The sequence below is a fragment of the Aulostomus chinensis genome, chromosome 1, assembly GCF_037954235.1.
Source record: "Aulostomus chinensis isolate RoL2024-O1b breed Wild chromosome 1, RoL_Achi_v1.0, whole genome shotgun sequence".
In the NCBI taxonomy this organism is placed as follows: domain Eukaryota; kingdom Metazoa; phylum Chordata; class Actinopteri; order Syngnathiformes; family Aulostomidae; genus Aulostomus; species Aulostomus chinensis.
In genome coordinates, this window is record NC_141320.1 from 30778311 (window position 1) to 30788284 (window position 9974).

The 9974-nt window shown below is 46.3% G+C and overlaps 1 non-coding gene across 1 annotated transcript; it reads left to right on the forward strand.

The window, feature by feature from the left end:
* Positions 1 to 7858: 7858 nt before the first annotated feature.
* trnaa-cgc (transfer RNA alanine (anticodon CGC)) lies at positions 7859 to 7930 on the forward strand. Its single transcript has one exon. It is a non-coding gene; the product is annotated as a tRNA-Ala (tRNA).
* The last annotated feature ends 2044 nt before the right edge of the window (positions 7931 to 9974 follow it).

The window sequence follows — 9974 nt, forward strand, 5'->3', positions numbered from 1 at the left end:
ACAGGCATCAAAAGCATGTTACCATTGAACTGAACCAAGACAAGACCAAGCTGAGGGGACATTCACACTGTGTTGCTAACTCCTGCTAACTGAGTCGTGTGTGACAGGCTGGCCCAGCATGCTGTGCATGTTGGTGTCCTTGTGTCGTTCTTCTGGAGGCTGCTACGGTGCTACCTTGTTAAAAGATGATCCTGTACACTGGAAATTATATCAGCCCATTAAAAACAACCTTTTTTTCTCCACTGCCCGGTTGGCCTGGGCTGGACCGGCCATTAGGGAATCATTCCACTTCTCCCAGTGGCCAGCACCTCCCTGGCTGTGAGTGGAGGTGGGCTAACATGTTTAGCTTCAGTACAGGTTCCCTCTGGTTCTAGGGACTGAACTTTCATTCTCCTACAGGGTCTCATTCTAGAAATGAACATTCTGACTAGCAGATGTGATCATGAATGGACCAAACCCATTCAGCAGAGGGGACCTATGACCTTTGACCTGGGTGACACAACGTTGATCCAAGCATCTGAAGCCAGCGTTTCTGTTCCCAGTTTGCTGACTGGTCGTCAGTAGCAGGACGTCTCTTTTCATTGAGTTGATTTCTGTTTCTGTCTGTTGCTCCGCTGTTTCAGAGTCAAATGAAGAGATTTCTGATGTTGCTGTTTGTGTCCTGCAGATGTGGAGCAGCTGCTGGTGATTAAAGAAGAGGTTCCCCCTGAGCTGCAGGACCCAGAGCCCCCCCACATTAAAGAGGAGTGGGAGGAGCTCAGGATCAGTGAGGAGGGAGGGCAGCTTCAAGGGCAGGAGGAGGCTGATATCACCACGTTCCCCTTCACTCTGGTCCCTGTGAAGAGTGAAGGGAACAAAGAGAAACCTCAGTTCCCACAGCTTCACCAGAGTCTCACTGAGGAGAACTTGAAAGAAGAGTCTCTGAGCAGCAGCCCAGTTCATCCTCTGAAAACAGAAGCTGATGGAGAAGAGAGTGGAGAACCAGAACCAGCCAGCAAGGTAGATCCAGATCCACTTGTACAACCCCAGACTGAAGACCAGATGTCAGACTCTTCTGAAGCTGAGCCTGAAGTCAGTGAGGATGAGCGTCCTTTTAGGTGCTCAACATGCAGTAAAGGTTTTCGAAACAGAAGGAGTTTGGATGTACACATGAGAACACACACTGGGGAGAAACTGTTCCCATGCTCAGTTTGTGGAGGAAGGTTTTCAGAAAAGGGATATCTGAAAAGACACATGAGAACACACACAGGGGAGAAACCATTCCCCTGCTCAGTTTGTGGCACAAGATTTTCAGAAAAGGGGCATCTGAAAAGACACATGAGAACGCACACTGGGGAGAAACCATTCCCATGCTCAGTTTGTGGCACAAGATTCTCAGTTAAGGAACATCTAGAATCACACATGAGAATGCACACAGGGGAGAAACCATATCCCTGCTCAGTTTGTGGCACAAGATTTTCAGTTAAGGGAGATCTGAAAACACACATGAGAACACACACTGGGGAGAAACCATTTCCCTGCTCAGTTTGTGGCGGAAGGTTTTCAGAAAAGGGATATCTGAATAGACACATGAGAACACACACTGGGGAGAAACCATTTCCCTGCTCTGTTTGTGGCACAAGATTTTCAGAAAAGGGGCATCTGAAAAGACACGAGAACTCACACTGGGGAGAAACCATATCCCTGCTCACTTTGTGGCAAAAGATTCTCAGTTCAGGGAGATCTGAAAACACATGAGAACTCATACTGGGGAGAAACCATTTCCCTGCTCAGTTTGTGGTAAAAGATTCTCAGAAAAGGGACATCTGAAAAGACACATGAGAATGCACACTGGGAAGAAACCACCTTTGCAAGACGTGGCTTTGAAGCGTGACAAGAGTGGGAGACGCAGGTTGACGGCCAAAAAATGAATTTATTTCATGAAAAAACACAACGATGAACCAAAATTGAACTCAGACAACAATGTGATGTGATCGTCAGTACAGTTGGTGGTGTGGGTTCATGTGTGCATGTGTGTAAGGGAGGTGGAAAGAAGAGATGTTGTCTGCTGAAAGTCGAAGTCATAATGGATGAGGAGGAAGAGAGGCTCCCGGCCAGCAAGGCGGGTTCTGTATGTAGAGAGCACCGGGCCCAGGAGCTTCAACTAGGAGGAACGAACAGCCCCCCACCCTCCAGATACCTGCTGCAACACAAGGAACAGCATGAAAGGCACCAACCACGGGACCTTTATACCCCCCCCCCCCCCCACACACACACACACACACACACACACACCCTCAAGAAAGGGGTCCGGAAGCAAGTCACGGCACCAAAGTACCTGAAATGCATTTTTTTTAAAAGCCAAAATGATAATGAACCAAACCCCCTCAAACCATGTACATCACCCATTGTTCTGTACAGATGAGGTAAACCTATCAGGAGGTGAACCAGTGGCTGCTCCGGTGGTCCAGCATCTCTTGTCCCAAGCTACCGCATTGACCGGTGCACCCAGAAAGCAATGATGTAGGAGGCTAGGAAAAGACAAGAGGAGAACCAGAGACAGGAAAACAGTTCACTATCAATTTCCACACTGAAGGAACTCTGGAGAACGCGTCCACCACCACTTTGTTGGTCCCCTTCACACAGGAACTATCCAGTGTGACTGCAGGAACAGAGACAAAGAGAGGAGAAAACTCAGCAGGACAGAGACAGGATGAAGCTGAAATCATGGAGCCACCATTGGACAGGAGGGTGTGAGGGCTGATCTGATTTCTCTGAGGTCACCATCAAAGATCCACTTGGCACCAAGTACTGATCTTTATAATGAAGTATTGATCCTGATCAAACACTGAATTGTCTTTGAGATGTGTGAAAATAAATGAGTGGGCGGAGTCTCTGATATCAGTGATGTCATCCAGCTGATGGAGACATATGGGATATCAGCTGGAGCCTCCGGTGAAGTACCTTTAGTAGTAGTACACATGCAGTATACGCTCAGTACTGGCTCCTACACAGACACAGCGAGCGCTGCTTTAACAAATACATGGTTCCTATGTGAGGAACTGGTTGGATTTCCGGTGTATCAGGACCAGGACTGAAGTTGGTCCCTGACCGTCCTGGAGGGGCGGCTGTAACACAGGATGAGTTTTCACAGTGAAGGTCTTCTTCTTCTACAGCTGAATTAAAGTGTAAACAGCCGTCTACACACCTTTAAATGTCCTTATAAACTTGTCTTTTAATAAACTTTCTGTCCTCTTTTGAAGTCGTCAGTGCTTTTGTTTCCATGTAGAGGCTCTACTTGATCACCACCCTTGTGTTTGACTATTTGGAGTGGATGTTGTCTACAGACATCTTTCTACTTTAAATAGGTGAAAGAGTTGTTTTTCCATCTCATGTTGTTCCTGCAATGATTGAAGGCAACAAACAACAACACATTATTTGCCATTTTTCATGTTATTTTGAACTTTTCAATTTTTATCTCAGTTATGGATAAAAATCCTTCTTCTTCCTCTTCTGTGTTTTACGGCAGTGGTTCTCTGAGTTTGAAACTCCACATTTGAACTGCAGCATCAATCAATCAATCAATCAATGGATTTGGATGGATTTAGCGTTTGTTCTGTCTTCTCTTTTTTCCGTTGTACTTGTGGTCATCATTGTCTCCAATCAGAAAATCTGAGGCTGGGACGTCTTGATGACGCTTGAAGAAAGGAAGCAGGTCTCAGAGGAGTGTGGACAGTGCAGTCCTCAGCTTTCTAGTTCCTGGTCTCCAGCCCTTCTCTCTTGTTGAGCAGCCAGCATCTCAGAGCCTTGTCCAAGACCTGCAGCCAAACTGCACCGTCTGCACCACATTCACCTTTAAAAACTGAGTGGATGTCATCAGGGAGGGAAAATGCTGGAGTTCCTTGTCCTTTGCTTGGATTTGTTTGCTTTTTTATTGAGTTTGACTCGCTGGAAGAAGACTTGTTGATCCAGGAATGAAGCTGGATTCTTCTGTGCAGAGCATTCATTGAGTTGAAGTGTGGCTGTACATTCAATGATCAGTGTTATGGTTTCCTTTCCTGTGTTAAGTTGTTGCTCACACACACACACACACACACACACACACACACACACACACACACACACACACACACACACACACACTGCTGTGTCTGAACACTGAAGCTGAGGAGAGAGACTAATTTGCACCATCTTTTGGGGTTTCTATCTCTTTCCACACACAAATGCAGGCTGGCTCCTGAGTGGTTTACAGCTTTTATGAAGGCGTGTGCTTTGTTGCCATGGAGACCAGAGCTTCAACAGGGTGATGAGTTCTTGAAAGCAGAGTTGGAGTTTGTTTGTGGACTGAACAGTAAACTCCTTTCTTATGTGGGACGTTTGAATAAAACATTGAAATGAAAATCACTCTCCTTATCGTTTTTGATGCTGCAGTTTTTATGTTTCTGTAGACGTTTGGATTCAAGGATTCAAGGATTCAAGGATCTTGATTGTCAAACCACTCACATTTCCATGTTGGTGGTACGAAAATTGAACTCTGGTCCCGGGGTAGCAAGAGATAGCATAATAAAGAGTGGAGAACAGAAATAAGGATTTACAGACAGAAAAGATATTTACAGAAGGATTTATATATATATATCCATCCATCGTCATCTTCCACTTATTCCTACACATTAAGGGTCGCGGGGGGGCTGGAGCCTATCCCAGCATCTACAGGTGAGAGGCGGGGTTCACCCTGGACAGATCGCCAGTCCATCACAGGGCCAACACACAGAGACGAACAACCATTCACACTCACACTCAATTTAGAGTATCAATCAGCCTCGTCCCCAATTGCATGTTTTTGGACTGTGGGAGGAAGCCGGAGTACCAGAGAGAACCCACGCAGGAACAGGGAGACTCACACAGAAAGATCCCGTGCCCGAGCCGGGACGCGAACCCAGCATCTTCTTGCTGTGAGGCCACAGTGCTAACCACTGCACCACCGTGTAGCCCTTATATAGATATATATATATATAAATATAAAATTATATATATATAATTCAACACAGTTCAAGTGTTTCTAATGAAGCAGAATGTTCTCCTCTACTTTCCCCAGTTGAGTTTCTTTCATGTCCTCCTGAGATCAAAGAGAGAATTCTAGGTACAAATAAATACACTATCAAAGCCCCCTGATGACATCATCATCAATTCTGACTTTGATCTGGAGGCTCTTGCTTCAAATAAAATCCGTTGTTCCAGGCAAAAATCTGCATACAAACACAAAAACAAACACACACACATACACACACACAAACACACACGCGCACACATACACACACAAACACACACACGCACACACACACACACACACACACTCCCAGTCACTAACCCATATTTTCATCACTTAAACCACCACTGGAGTATTGAAAGAGATTCCACATGTTGGTCAACCAGAGAAGCTCCAACTGGTGAAGGTCATCCAACCCTGCATGAAGGTCAACCTCCATCATCTGCTGCTCATTAGCAGGGACTTAGCTCCAATGGTAGAGTGCTAGCTTAGCATGTGAGAGGTAGAGGGATCCATGCCCTCATTCTCAGAATACTTCAGCTTGTTCTGTTGATCAGAGGAGCTGCTGGGTGATGAATGCTGATGTTTGTCCACTGCTGTGATAAAGTGTCCCCTGTTACTGAGATGAGGATGAACACCTGCTCAGGTCAAAGCTGCAATCAAACCAGGGACTCTGAACCTCCCACACAGTGAAGGAGTTTGTCCTGCAGGTTGATGGACACTTATTAAGTTCTATCTTTGATCAAATATAAGAAATGTAAAATAATTCAACATTGATTGCATTTCCCTCCTGTCTTTGGTGCCCTCAGACTTTCTGAGAACTGTAGGAGGAACTGCTCTCTGTTCTGTGTTTGTTCTGCTCAGTGGAGGAAGGAACGAAGGACTGGAGCTCTAAGATTTTCAGTTCCTACATCAGTGAACAGACTTTCTGTGCTGCAAGGAACCAAAGCTACTAAGGAGGATTACAGAGTTTGGGAGTCAGTGACTTAATAGAGTCTAACAAAGGGTTGAACCTGAATGAGACAGTCACCCTTCAACATGGGGCCATGGCAGAGTGAACCAAGAACACTACAATGGGGGTGAGAGTGGAGCCATGATGGATTCACAGTTCATCACCTCCACCATCATGTGGACCACCTGATCACCTCTCCCTCAACCTCTAAATAACTCATTCCCTGACTGGGAATCAAACCCGGGCCGCGGCGGTGAAAGCGCCGAATCCTAGCCACTAGACCATCAGGGACCACACTGAGCTCTCCAACAACAGAGACTATAGAAAATGACTCAAGAACACAGGACTCTGTGGTCTCAGCTTGAGATGCAGAGGGTCCACCAAGACCACCAGACACCTCAGCCCCCTAAAGACAGTCCACCCCCAGGATCCTGCCCCCCTCTGCTCCAACTCAGCCCTCCATTCATAACTGACTTTGTCTCAGTCTCTTCTCAATGCCAGTCACTGAAACACTGACAATGTGATGGGGGCTTCCTGTCTTTACTGCATTTTCTTCAAAGGATCCCGTGTGTCTTCTTTCTCTCTGTCTGTACTGGAGTGTGGTACCAGGCCCAGCTTGAATGGGTGACTGTGTCTGAGTGGGTTGAGGCTGGGCTGCAGGTATTGGGAGGTTAGAACCCATCTGTGAGGCTCCAGGTGGAGCGATCACCTGTGAGGGTCCAGGGACAGCAGGAAGCTGCACAGATGGTAAAGACATGGAGGGGAGACAGGTGGTGCTGGAGCAGTGACAGGAAGTGTCTGGCATTTTGGTTCATCCTGTGAGCTGACGTGAGGTTGTGGTTTTGCCTCCAGCCTCACCTCCTCATCAGTGTTCAAAAGGTTCAAAGGTGAAAAAATGGGATTCAACCAAACAGCTGGAATGAAGAGTTGGTAACACTTGCAGAGCTGCAGGGAGCTGGACAGGTCTCACCGTGGGGGGATTTGTCCCACAGATCCTGCTGAAGTGGCTCCTCCTCTTGAGACCTGCAATGCTGGCTGGACCTTTGGAAAAAGAACACAACAAATCTTCATAAACATTTACTTCAGCAGGAACACACAAGAAGGTGGGACTGGTTCCTTTTTCATGTTCACTATTTTGTCGTCTTGGTTCATGTTTTGGTTGTCAAAGTCAATTCTGAATATTTGTGGAAAGTTCGCCTGCCTTTACTTGTACCAGTACTTCCTTTTGTAACAAATTAAAAAGCTCAAGCTAAACTTCAGTCAGGACAACCATTCTTTCTCATTCTTAGGCCTCTGTTTTATGTCCATGACCATCCTGTCTGTCACCTTTTGTGATGGAGACATCAGTTGATGACATCAGCAACGGTCCTCAACCTAACTGCCTCTGCCAGAAGCGAGCTGTCATAGGGGACACAGTCGGGTGGACCGGGGCGGATGAGGGCCTGCTGCTTCCTTGAAATATTTCTAAATATTTCAGTTGCAACTGTATAGTGATGGTGGCTCAGTTTAGAGCTGTCAATCAATGTTAATAATTGATCTTAGCATCTGGAGATTATTTTAGGAACACAAATACTTTTACTTCATTCTGAGGATGTGCAGACGTTCAATATAATGATTTTTTATTCGTCAAAGACTCCTGCTAGTCAGAGAGGATCTGGGCTGGATTGGAAAGCTTCTGAGAGGGAAACCTTCACTCTGGACTGGACTGAGAACGGAGCAGCCTCAGCTTCCTGGAGCCTGACTTGCCTCTGTGGTCTAAGGTTGTGTGGGCTGACATCACAGTGAAACTCCTGAGATCACAGAGCCTTTGAGATCACAGGCTGACTTCCTTTTTATCCCTAAAATTTGTGTTTGATCAGTTAAACAGTGACTCTACCAGAGGGGATGTAGCTCAGTGGTAGAGCGCATGCTTCGCATGTATGAGGCCCTGGGTTCAATCCCCGGCATCTCCAGCTGGTCCTTTGGAGCCTTCATCTTAACAGCTAAATTGATCCATAAATGTGACAACAGTTGAAAACAAACTACCAGAAGAGAAACCAGTCTGTTGCATATCAAAGTATTTGTAGCAGGGTCAGTGTGGCTGTGAGCCTTCATAGCCAGCATGAAGGAGCTGGTTTTATCTTTGCTGGGGAAATCCCACACACAGCTGCTCTCAGTTCCAAATGTGTGTGTCCTCACTCCTCCGTCCTCCTGCTGCCCTCAGAATACAGACACAATTCAACCTGGCAAGTTTGGAGCATAGAAGTGCTCCTGAAGAGATGTGTGTCAGCCCACAGCTGGCTGTTCTTACCTGGAACCTCAAGATGAAACTGCTTCCACAGATTGCAAATGAATCTGATGTTGACTTTTGGACAAATCACCTGTTCATCAGTTCATCATCACTTCCATCCATTTTCTACTGCTTATCTTGTTATAGAAAGGAGTCTATCTGCTGTGTGACTGAGGCAGTTACTGTGAGCTGCTTAACTCAACCAGTTTTAAGTTATTTTTTATTCAAAATCACAGATTTTTCATATTTATCGTTCAAATACTGAGAAGAGACGTGCGGTGAGGCACCAGGCAGCTGAGCCTCACCAGGCATTGCTCAATGACTCGGCAAACTGTGCTGCGCGCTATGCAGGGAGCCCGTATTGCTGTCTCTTTCTATGGCGCTATTAAAATGTTCAAATACTTCTGCTAAACAAACTACATTTCTATAGTTTAGCTGGTGAATATCATGTAGAGTGTTTTTGTATACACTGAGTGTAACGTGTTTCTTGTGCTGAGCGATCATAAAACGGCTGCGAAAAGGTGCCGGGTGAGGCACGCAGTTCTCCTGCCTCATGGAGGAGGCGCTAGTGAGCCCAGGGATTCTGCTTGCGCCTCCTCCGGTCCACTGCAGAAGAAGAAGTGACAGCGAGCTACAATTTACTGTTAGGAAAGTCAAGTGCAGTCATTCAGTTATTGTTTTTCTCCTGAGTGGCCGTAATGTCACAATGGAGGATTCCATTTCTAAGCTAAAACAATTTTCTAAATTGGATTTTCAATGGAAGCAGGAGGTTCACGCTAAAGTATCCAGAGCGCTGAAGAAGCTGTGGCAGACAGAAGCCAAAACATGGAGAACATTTTTTGACTGTTTTTTATTATCAAATGCAGGTTTTTTTTCATGTTGACAGATCTGATTGTGATGGAGTCGGTGCCTCACCAGCCATGAACCTCACCACACGTCACTGTCTTCCAGTGAACGTCCAACTATCCTCTGAAATAAGAGATGAATCTTTCCCTGCTGAGACTCCTGATCTCTGACTGTCACTAGCATGTGCTAGCAGAATACAGCACTCCTTCTTCATGATCTGTCTTTGTCTCTGACCAGCTCTCCTGCTCTCTTTCCTCCTACCAGTCAAAGCAGACATCCGCACCTACTGATCTTGGATCTGCTGCCTGTTCCTGCCTGGTAAAAGAAGGAACCAGCACCTGGTTCTCCAGGCTGAATTAACTCCAGGACGTTGGCCAGCCGTGTCAGTTGAAACCTTATTTGTCCTAATAGAGAAAAAATAAGTCTGATGATGAAAGATGTCATCATGGCTTTGAAACTGTGGTTGGGGAGCAGCCAACATGAGCACATTCATGGAAGAATAGCAGTAAAAACAGGAAGTGTTAGTTAGCAAGTACTCACCAGTCTGTCACTATCATACTTGATTCTAGTGGAACAAAATGGCTGCTGCTGACTGTGCTGCCTGGTGGAGGATCACTCTTCACCATCCTCACAGGCCTTGATGGAACCAAAAAGGCCAGTTCCTGGAGAAGATCTTCTAGGGGTCCAGGTTAAAGCGGTGCCCCAGCTGGCACCAGGCGCTGACCCAGGCCCTGCATGGGAGATACTGTCAGTTCTGTTCTGCCCTGCTCACAACCACAGGCTGGTGTTGAGGCCTGCAGCAACCAGGGCCCCAGTCACCAAGAGTATAAAGGCTGGTCATTGTGGCAGTGGGAGGAGTCAAAATGAAGACAGACCAATGA